Below are 9010 nucleotides of genomic sequence, written 5' to 3'. Positions count from 1 at the left end.
TTTATCCATTGAAGTTCAGAGTGATTGGCATCTATAAGAACATAGAATTCAGATAGTGTTATTGATTCTCCTATTTCAGTATGATGATTCTTGAACACAGCTATTTCATGAGTCTTGGCCGTGGCCCTAAGCACTTTGTTTTCCAGTATTACCACTGGATACATAAATGCCACAGACACATAATTGGGTGAACCCTTTGGATTGTGACTCAGCTTTGCTAAAGTCCCCAATCAGAGGTGTCCAGAGTTCTTAAGCACACTCTTCTTTCTGCTTTGGACCTTGACTTTAACCGCTCAGTCTCAAGTTTTCACTTGACACCTTCACGCCACAAGCACATGGTTAGGGACAGCTTGGTTTAGCCGCTTAGGCCAGGATTTTATTCCCTTAGGCCCTCCTATCCACTGATGCTCAAAGCCTTGGGATCCTTTTTATTACCCTTGCCTTTTGGTTTTAAGGGCTATTGGCTTTTTCTGCTTTTTTTTTTTTTGCTGCTTTTTCTTGCTTCAAGAATCATTTTTATGATTTTTCAGATTATAAATAACATGTCTCATGTTCACCATTCTTTCAAGAGCCAACATATTTAACAGTCTTAAACAACAAATTCAAAAGACATATGCACTATTCAAGCATTCATTCAGAAGACAGAAAGTATTGCCATCACATGTAACTAATTAGAATTTCTCTTATTAAAACTCGAAATTTTATTGCCTCTTATTCAAAAGATCTACTATTTTATTCATGTTTGCTGATGATGAGAAAAATAAACTATGGCTTAATTGGAGATAAGATCAAAATAGATACTAATTACTACTATATGACTCCTAAGGTGAACTTCTCTAATGACACTATCACAGAGTTAAAGCAGAAATTGGAATTTAACAACCTTTGTTCTGGGAAATAGGTGTTCCTCTGATCCGTGGGGTGCTTGATTCTTCAAGAGATAACTTCTGGCGCTTCAATTCCCTTAAGTCACGCCCTTGCTCCTCTTGTTCTTTAAACATATAGGTCAGCATTTGACTGTGTTCCTTCTGTTCTTTTATTATTTGCTCCATAGCTTCCTGTATCTTGGTGATAGACGTCTCAAGATACTCCTAGTATTCAGATTGAGGGATTTCTGGGATAAATTCCTGTGTTTTCTTCTTGGTGGGATCATCCTGTGCTTGTTGTTTTTCCATTGATGCTTTGGTAATTGGTTTCTCAACTGAGATATACTCAGTTATTCCCATCCTTACCCCAGCATCCTTGCAGAGCAGAGAAATCACGTTTGGATAAGCCAACATGGCTTCTTTAGAATTTTTCTTAGCAATTTTGTAGAGTTCAGCTGAGATCGGCTGATGAACTTCCACTTCTTTTTCCATCATGATGCAGTGGATCATCACTGCTCTTTTAACTGTGACTTCAGAACGGTTGCTGGTAGGCAACAGAGAATGCCCAATGAAGTCCAGCCATCCTCTGGCGACTGGTTTGAGATCTTCTCTCTTGAGTTGATTTGGGACACCCTTTGTGTTGGTGGTCCACCTGGCTCCAGGGATACATATTGTCCTCTAAAATCTTATCCAGGCCCTTGTCTGTTCTCATCATTCTCCTGTTGAAGGAGTCTGGATCATCTTTCAGCTGAGGTAGCTTTAAGATCTCTCTGATCTTGTCAGGGGTGGTATGAACAATCTTTCCTCTGACCATGGTCCGATATTCATAGAAAGCAGTTCCAGATAGTTTTTGCTTGTCAGTCTGCCACATATTAGCATAAAACTCCTGGATCATATTCCTTCACACTTTCGTTTCAAGATTAGCTAGGACTTCCCAGTTCCTGATTCGAATTTGCTCCTGGATCTCCGGATATTCATCTTCTTTCAGATCGAATCTAACTTCCGGGATCACTGATCTCAGACCCATTATTTTATTATAATGGTCTGAATGTTCTTTAGATAAGAACTTCCCTTGATTCCAAAGTGGTTTTGGAACGCTCTCTTTCTTGCCTCTTGGAGTGGGTTGTTTTCCTTTAGGAGCCATGATCTTAGTGATCGCGGATAAACACACCAAACTTAGAGGTTTGCTTGTCCTCAAGCAAAAGAAAAGAAAGGAGAGGGATAGAAGGAGAGCTAGGTGCAATTGTTGATGGAAAGGGGGGGCTGAACCCAAATTTAAAGGGAGGGAGGGTGGGTTTTCGAAAAAAAGAGATAAAGATATGATAAAAAGATTGATTTGGAAAAGATAAGATAGAAGATATGATAAGAGAGGATATAGTTTAAGATTGAAAAGATATGAAAGATTTTTGAAAAAGATAGATTTAGATTTTGAAAAAGATAAAGTGGAGGTTTTGAAAAAGATATTGATGAGTTGAAAAGATAGATTTGTAAAAAAAAAGATTTGAAAAGAGTTGGATTGAATTTGCAAAGAGGCCTGGTGCTTATGGATTAAAATACATTTGATATTTTTAAGGTAGGATTTTTAAAAATTAGGGATTTTAGAAATCAGGGTTCTTAACATGTTTATGCAAGAAATCATGAATTGAAGTATGAAAATCAAGATTTAGAATGAAAAAATATGAAGAAAAATGATTTTTGCCTCCTCCCTGCCATCCTGGCGTTTGAACGCCCAAACACTGCCTGTTTTGGGCGTTCAACGCCCAAATGCTGCTCTCCTGGGTGTTCAACGCCCAGCTGCTACCATTACTGGCGTTCAACGCCCAGTGGGTGCCCATTTCTGGCGTTGAACGCCCAGATTGCTACCATTACTAACGTTCAACGCCCAATGGATGCCCATTTTGGGCGTTGAACGCCCAAAATACACTTTTACTGGCGTTTTCCTGCCAGTGAGCTCTTTTTCTCTGTTTTGTGTGCCGAATCCTTCTGTAACTCTGTGGACTTATATAAATGATTCCTCACCTAAGTGTCAGTGAACTTTATATAAACAAATAAAAATAAAAATAGGGCAAAATGCTTTAGAGGATTGATGCCCCATGGCTGGGTTGCCTCCCAGCAAGCGCTTCTTTATTGTCTTTAGCTGGACCTTGCTGAGCTTTTAGTCTAGCTTCAGCCTTGAGCACTCTTGCTCAATGTTGCCTTCAAGATAGTGTTTGATTCTCTGTCCATTGACAATGAACCTCTTATCAGAATCAATATCTTGAAGCTCCACATAACCATATGGTGATACACTTGTAATCACGTATGGTCCCCTCTACCGGGATTTCAATTTCCCGGAGAATAGCCTGAGTCTAGAGTTGAACAGCAGAACCTTCTGTCCTGGCTCAAAGATTCTAGATGACAGCTTTCTGTCATGCCACTTTTTTTATTTCTCTTTATAAAGCTTGGCATTTTCGAAAGCTGTGAATCTGAATTCCTCTAGCTCATTTAGCTGGAGCAATTTTTTTTCTCCTGCTAATTTGGCATCAAAATTTAGGAATCTGGTTGCCTAGTAGGCTTTATGTTCCAGTTCCACGGGCAGGTGACATGCCTTACCATACACAAGTTGGTATGGAGTGGTCCCTATAGGGATCTTGAATGCTGTTCTGTAAGCCCACAGAGCATCATCCAGGCTCCGTGCCCAATCCTTTCTACGGGTACTTACTGTCCGTTCTAGGATTCTCTTTAATTCTCTGTTAGAGACTTCAGCTTGCCCATTAGTTTGTGGATGATATGGAGTAGCCACCTTATGGCGAATTCCATACCGAACCATTGCAGAGTAAAGCTGTTTATTGCAGAAGTGAGTGCCCCCATCACTGATGAGTACTCTAGGGACACCAAACCTGCTAAAGATATGTTTCTGGAGGAACTTCAGCACTGTTTTAGTATCATTGGTGGGTGTGGCAATGGCCTCAACCCATTTTGATACATAGTCAACTGCTACCAGAATATAAGTGTTTGAGTATGATGGTGGGAAGGGTCCCATGAAGTCAATTCCCCATACGTCAAACAACTCAATTTCCAAGATTCCTTGTTGAGGCATGGCGTAACCATGAGGCAGATTACCAGCTCTTTGGCAACTGTCACAGTTACGTACAAACTCTCGGGAATCTTTATAGAGTGTGGGCCAATAGAAGCCACATTGGAGGACCTTGGTGGCTGTTCGCTCACCTCCGAAATGGCCTCCATATTGAGATCCGTGGCAATACCACAGGATCCTCTGTGCTTCTTCTCTAGGCACACACCTACGAATTATTCCGTCTGCACATCTCTTAAAGAGATAAGGTTCATCCCACAAGTAGTACTTTGCATCAGTAATTAATTTTTTCTTTTGTATCCTGTTGTACTCCTTGGGTATGAACCTTGCAGGTTTATAGTTTGCAATATCGGCAAACCATGGTGTTTCCTGAATGGCAAATAAATGCTCATCTGGAAAAGTCTCAGAGATCTCAAGAGAGAGGAGGGGCGTCCCTTCTACTGGCTCTATCCGGGATAGATGATCAGCCACTTGGTTCTCTGTCCCTTTTCTGTCTCTTATTTCTATATCAAACTCTTGCAGAAGCAACACCCATCTGATGAGCCTGGGTTTTGAATCCTGCTTTGTGAGTAGATATTTAAGAGCAGCATGATCAGTATACACAATCACTTTTGATCCTACTAAGTATGATCTGAACTTGTCAATGGCGTAAACCACTATAAGTAATTCTTTTTCTGTGGTTGTGTAATTTTTCTGGGCATCATTTAGAACGCGACTGGCGTAATAAATGACGTGCAGAAGCTTATCATGCCTCTGTCCCAACACTGCACCAATGGCGTGATCACTGGCATCACACATTAGCTCAAATGGTAATGTCCAGTCTGGTGCAGAAATGACTGGTGCTGTGACCAGCTTAGCTTTCAGAATTTTAAACGCCTGCAGGCACTCTGTGTCAAACACAAATGGCGTGTCAGCAGCTAGCAGATTGCTTAGAGGTTTTGCGATTTTTGAAAAATCCTTTATAAACCTCCTATAGAATCTTGCATGCCCCAGAAAGCTTCTGATTGCCTTAACATTGGCAGGTGGTGGTAATTTTTCAATTACCTCTATTTTTGCTTGATCCACCTCTATTCCCTTGTTTGAGATTTTATGCCCAAGAACAATTCTTTCAGTCACCATAAAGTGACATTTTTCCCAGTTTAAAACCAGGTTGGTCTCTTGGCATCTTTTAAGAACAAGTTTCAGGTGATCAAGGCAGGAGCTGAATGAGTCTCCATATACTGAGAAGTCATCCATGAAGACTTCCAGAAATTTTTCCACCATATCAGAGAAAATAGAGAGCATGCATCTCTGGAAGGTTGCAGGCGCATTACACAGCCCAAATGGCATCCTTCTATAAGCAAACACTCCAGATGGACATGTGAATGCTGTTTTCTCTTGATCCTGGGGATCTACTGCAATCTGGTTATAGCCTGAGTAGCCATCCAAAAAGTAGTAATAATCATGACTTGCCAGTCTTTCTAGCATCTGGTCTATGAATGGTAAAGGAAAATGATCCTTTCTGGTGGCTGTATTGAGCCTTCTGTAGTCAATACACATGCGCCACCCTGTAACTGTTCTTGTAGGAACCAGTTCATTTTTTTCATTATGAATCACTGTCATGCCTCCCTTTTTTGGGACGACTTGGACAGGGCTCACCCAGGGGCTATCAGAAATAGGATAAATAACCCCAGCCTCTAGTAATTTGGTGACCTCTTTCTGCACCACTTCTTTCATGGCTGGATTTAGCCGCCTTTGTGGTTGAACCACTGGTTTAGCATTATCCTCCAATAGGATTTTGTGCATGCATCTAGCTGGGCTTATGCCCTTAAGGTCACCTATGGACCACCCAAGAGCTGTCTTGTGTGTCCTTAGCACTTGAATAAGTGCTTCCTCTTCTTGTGAATTTAAAGCAGAGCTTATGATCACTGGAAAAATGCCACCTTCTCCCAGAAATGCATATTTCAAGGATGGTGGTAATGGCTTGAGCTCGGGTTTAGGAGGTTTTTCCTCTTCCAGAAGAAATTTCAGAGGCTCTTTCATGTCCTCTGAATCCTCCAAATCAGGCTGAACATCTTTAAAGATGTTTTCCAACTCTGATTCGAGACTCTCAGCCATGTTGATCTCTTCTACCAAAGAGTCAATAAGATCAACTTTCATGCAGTCTTTTGATGTGTCAGGATGCTGCATGGCTTTGACAGCGTTCAACTTAAACTCATCATCATTGACTCTCAGGGTTATTTCCCCCTGTTGGACGTCAATGAGGGATCGTCCAGTTGCTAGGAAGGGTCTTCCTAGAATGAGAGTAGCACTCTTGTGCTCCTCCATTTCCAACACAACAAAGTCAGTGGGAAAGGCGAATGGCCCAACTCTGACAATCATGTCTTCAATCACGCCTGATGGGTATTTAGTGGAGCCATCAGCAAGTTGGAGACATATCTTGGTTGGTTTAACTTCTTCAGTTAAGCCAAGCTTTCTGATAGTGGATGCAGGTATTAGGTTGATGCTTGCCCCAAGATCGCATAAAGTTGTCTTGGTGCATTGACCTTCTAATATGCATGGTATCAGAAAACTCCCAGGGTCTTTGAGCTTCTCAGGAAAGCTTTTCAGAATGACTGCACTGCATTCTGCAGTGAGGAGAACTCTTTCTGTTTCTCTCCAATCCTTTTTATGACTCAAGATCTCTTTCATGAACTTGGCATAAGAAGGTATTTGCTCAAGTGCTTCTGCAAATGGAATCTTTATTTCAAGAGTCCTGAGGTAATCTGCAAAGCGAGCAAATTGCTTATCCTGCTCCTCTTTCCGGAGTTTTTGAGGATAAGGTATCTTGGCTTTATATTCTTCAACCTTAGTTGCTGTAGGTTTATTGCCTACAGAAGTGGTTGAAGAAGCCTTTTCAGAGGGGTTGTCATCAGCACATGTGTGTGTCTGATCCCTCACTGGCAATTGAGTGCCAGAGTTAGAAGCTGGAGTGACGTGAGATGCCAACTCATTGTCTGTTCCTGGCGTCTGAACGCCAGAACTGTGCCCATTTTGGGCGTTCAGCGCCAGGTCTTGCCCATTTTGGGCGTTCAACGCCAGATTCTTGCCTATTTCTGGCGTTGAACGCCAGTCCTGAGCATGGTCTGGGCGTTCAGCGCCAGCTTTCCACCAAATTTCTGGCGTTTTAATTCCAGAATTACTTTTCTCTGGGCTCTTACTGTCCTCAGGTGAATTTTTGGTGGTTTGCTCGTTTCTTAGCTTTTTACTACCTTGAGGTGGGGTATTTAATGTTTTCCCACTTCTTAGTTGAACTGCTTGGCATTCTTCTGTTATTTGCCTTGATAGCTGCTGCTTTGTTTGCTTAAACTGTTCGTCCATATGTATATTAGCCATCCTTGTCTCTTGTAGTCTATCTTTGAATTTGGCTAACTGCTTTGTTAGAAAATCCAATTGCTGATTGAATTCAGCAGCTTGTTTCACAGGACTGAGTTCAGCAGTTGCTGTTTTAACCTCTTCTTTCATGGAAGGGTCACTGCTTAGGTACAGATGCTGATTCCTGGCAACTGTATCAATGAGCTCTTGAGCTTCTTCAATTGTCTTTCTCATGTGGATAGATCCACCAGCTGAGTAATCTAGAGACATCTGAGCTCCTTCAGCAAGCCCATAATAGAAGATGTCTAACTGAACCCACTCTGAAAACATTTCAGAAGGGCATTTTCGTAGCATCTCTCTGTATCTCTCCCAGGCATCATAAAGAGATTCACTATCTCCTTGTTTAAAGCCTTGGATGTCCAGCCTTAGCTGTGTCATCTGTTTTGGGGGAAAGTATTGATTCAGGAATTTTTCTGTCAGCTGTTCCCATGTCCTTATGCTGGCCTTAGGTTGGTTATTCAACCACCTCTTAGCTTGATCTTTTACAGCAAATGGAAACAGTAATAGTCTGTAGACATCCTGATCTATTTCTTTATCATGTACTGTGTCAGCAATCTGTAGAAACTGGGCCAGAAACTCTGTAGGTTCTTCTTGTGGAAGACCGAAATACTGACAATTTTGCTGCACCATGATAATGATCTGAGGATTCAACTCAAAGCTACTGACTCCAATGAAGGGTATGCATATGCTACTCCCATATGAAGCAGTAGAGGGGTTAGAATATGATCCCAGAGTCCTCCTGGACTGTTCATTTCCGCTTAGGTCCATGATGGAGAAAGGGAGATGATATAAAAATTATTTTTATTTATTTATTTATTTATTTATTTCGAAATCAAAATAAATCAAAATAAAATAAATAAAAATGAGTGAAAGATTTTCGAAAAAGTGATAGAGAGAAAGTGGTTAGGAGATTTTGAAAAGGATATGATGATTTTGAAAAAGGTTTTAAATTTTGAAATAAAAATCTAAATTTTAGAAATAGATTTCGAAAAAGATGCTTTAAAATAGAGAGAAAAGATATTTTTGAATTTTAAGAAGAGAGAGAAAAACAATAAGACAGCACAAGATTTAAAATTTTTAGATCTAATGCTCCTTGTTTTCGAAAATTTTTGGAGGAAAAACACCAAGGAACACCAAACTTAAGAATTTTAAGATCAAGACACAAGGAAAACTCACGAACACTTTGAAGACTCACAAGAACACAAGAACATGAAGGAAGAACAACAAACTTAAAATTTTTAGAAAACCAAACTAAAATTTTTTTGAAAAACACAGAAAAATCAACAAGAAAACACCAAACTTAAAGTTTGGCACAGGATTTAATAGAGAAATTATTTTTGAAAAATATTTTAAAAAGAAAATAAGGATTCTAAAATTTTAACACGACAATAATAAGAGACTCTAAACAAAAAAAAAGAAATTTTTCCTAATCTAAGCAACAAAATAAACCGTTAGTTGTCCAAACACGAACAATCCCCGGCAACGGCGCCAAAAACTTGGTGCACGAATTGTGAATCACACTTTTCACAACTCGTACCACTAACCAGCAAGTGCACTGGGTCGTCCAAGTAATACCTTACGTGAGTAAGGGTCGAATCCCACGGAGATTGTTGGTTTGAAGCAATCTATGGTTATCTTGCAATTCTTAGTCAGGAAGTCAATTATATTTATCAGTTGA

The sequence above is a fragment of the Arachis ipaensis genome, chromosome B4 (assembly GCF_059453495.1).
Source record: "Arachis ipaensis isolate K30076 ecotype BB chromosome B4, ASM5945349v1, whole genome shotgun sequence".
Classification (NCBI taxonomy): Eukaryota; Viridiplantae; Streptophyta; class Magnoliopsida; order Fabales; family Fabaceae; genus Arachis; species Arachis ipaensis.
Note: the sequence above shows the minus strand (reverse complement) of the source record.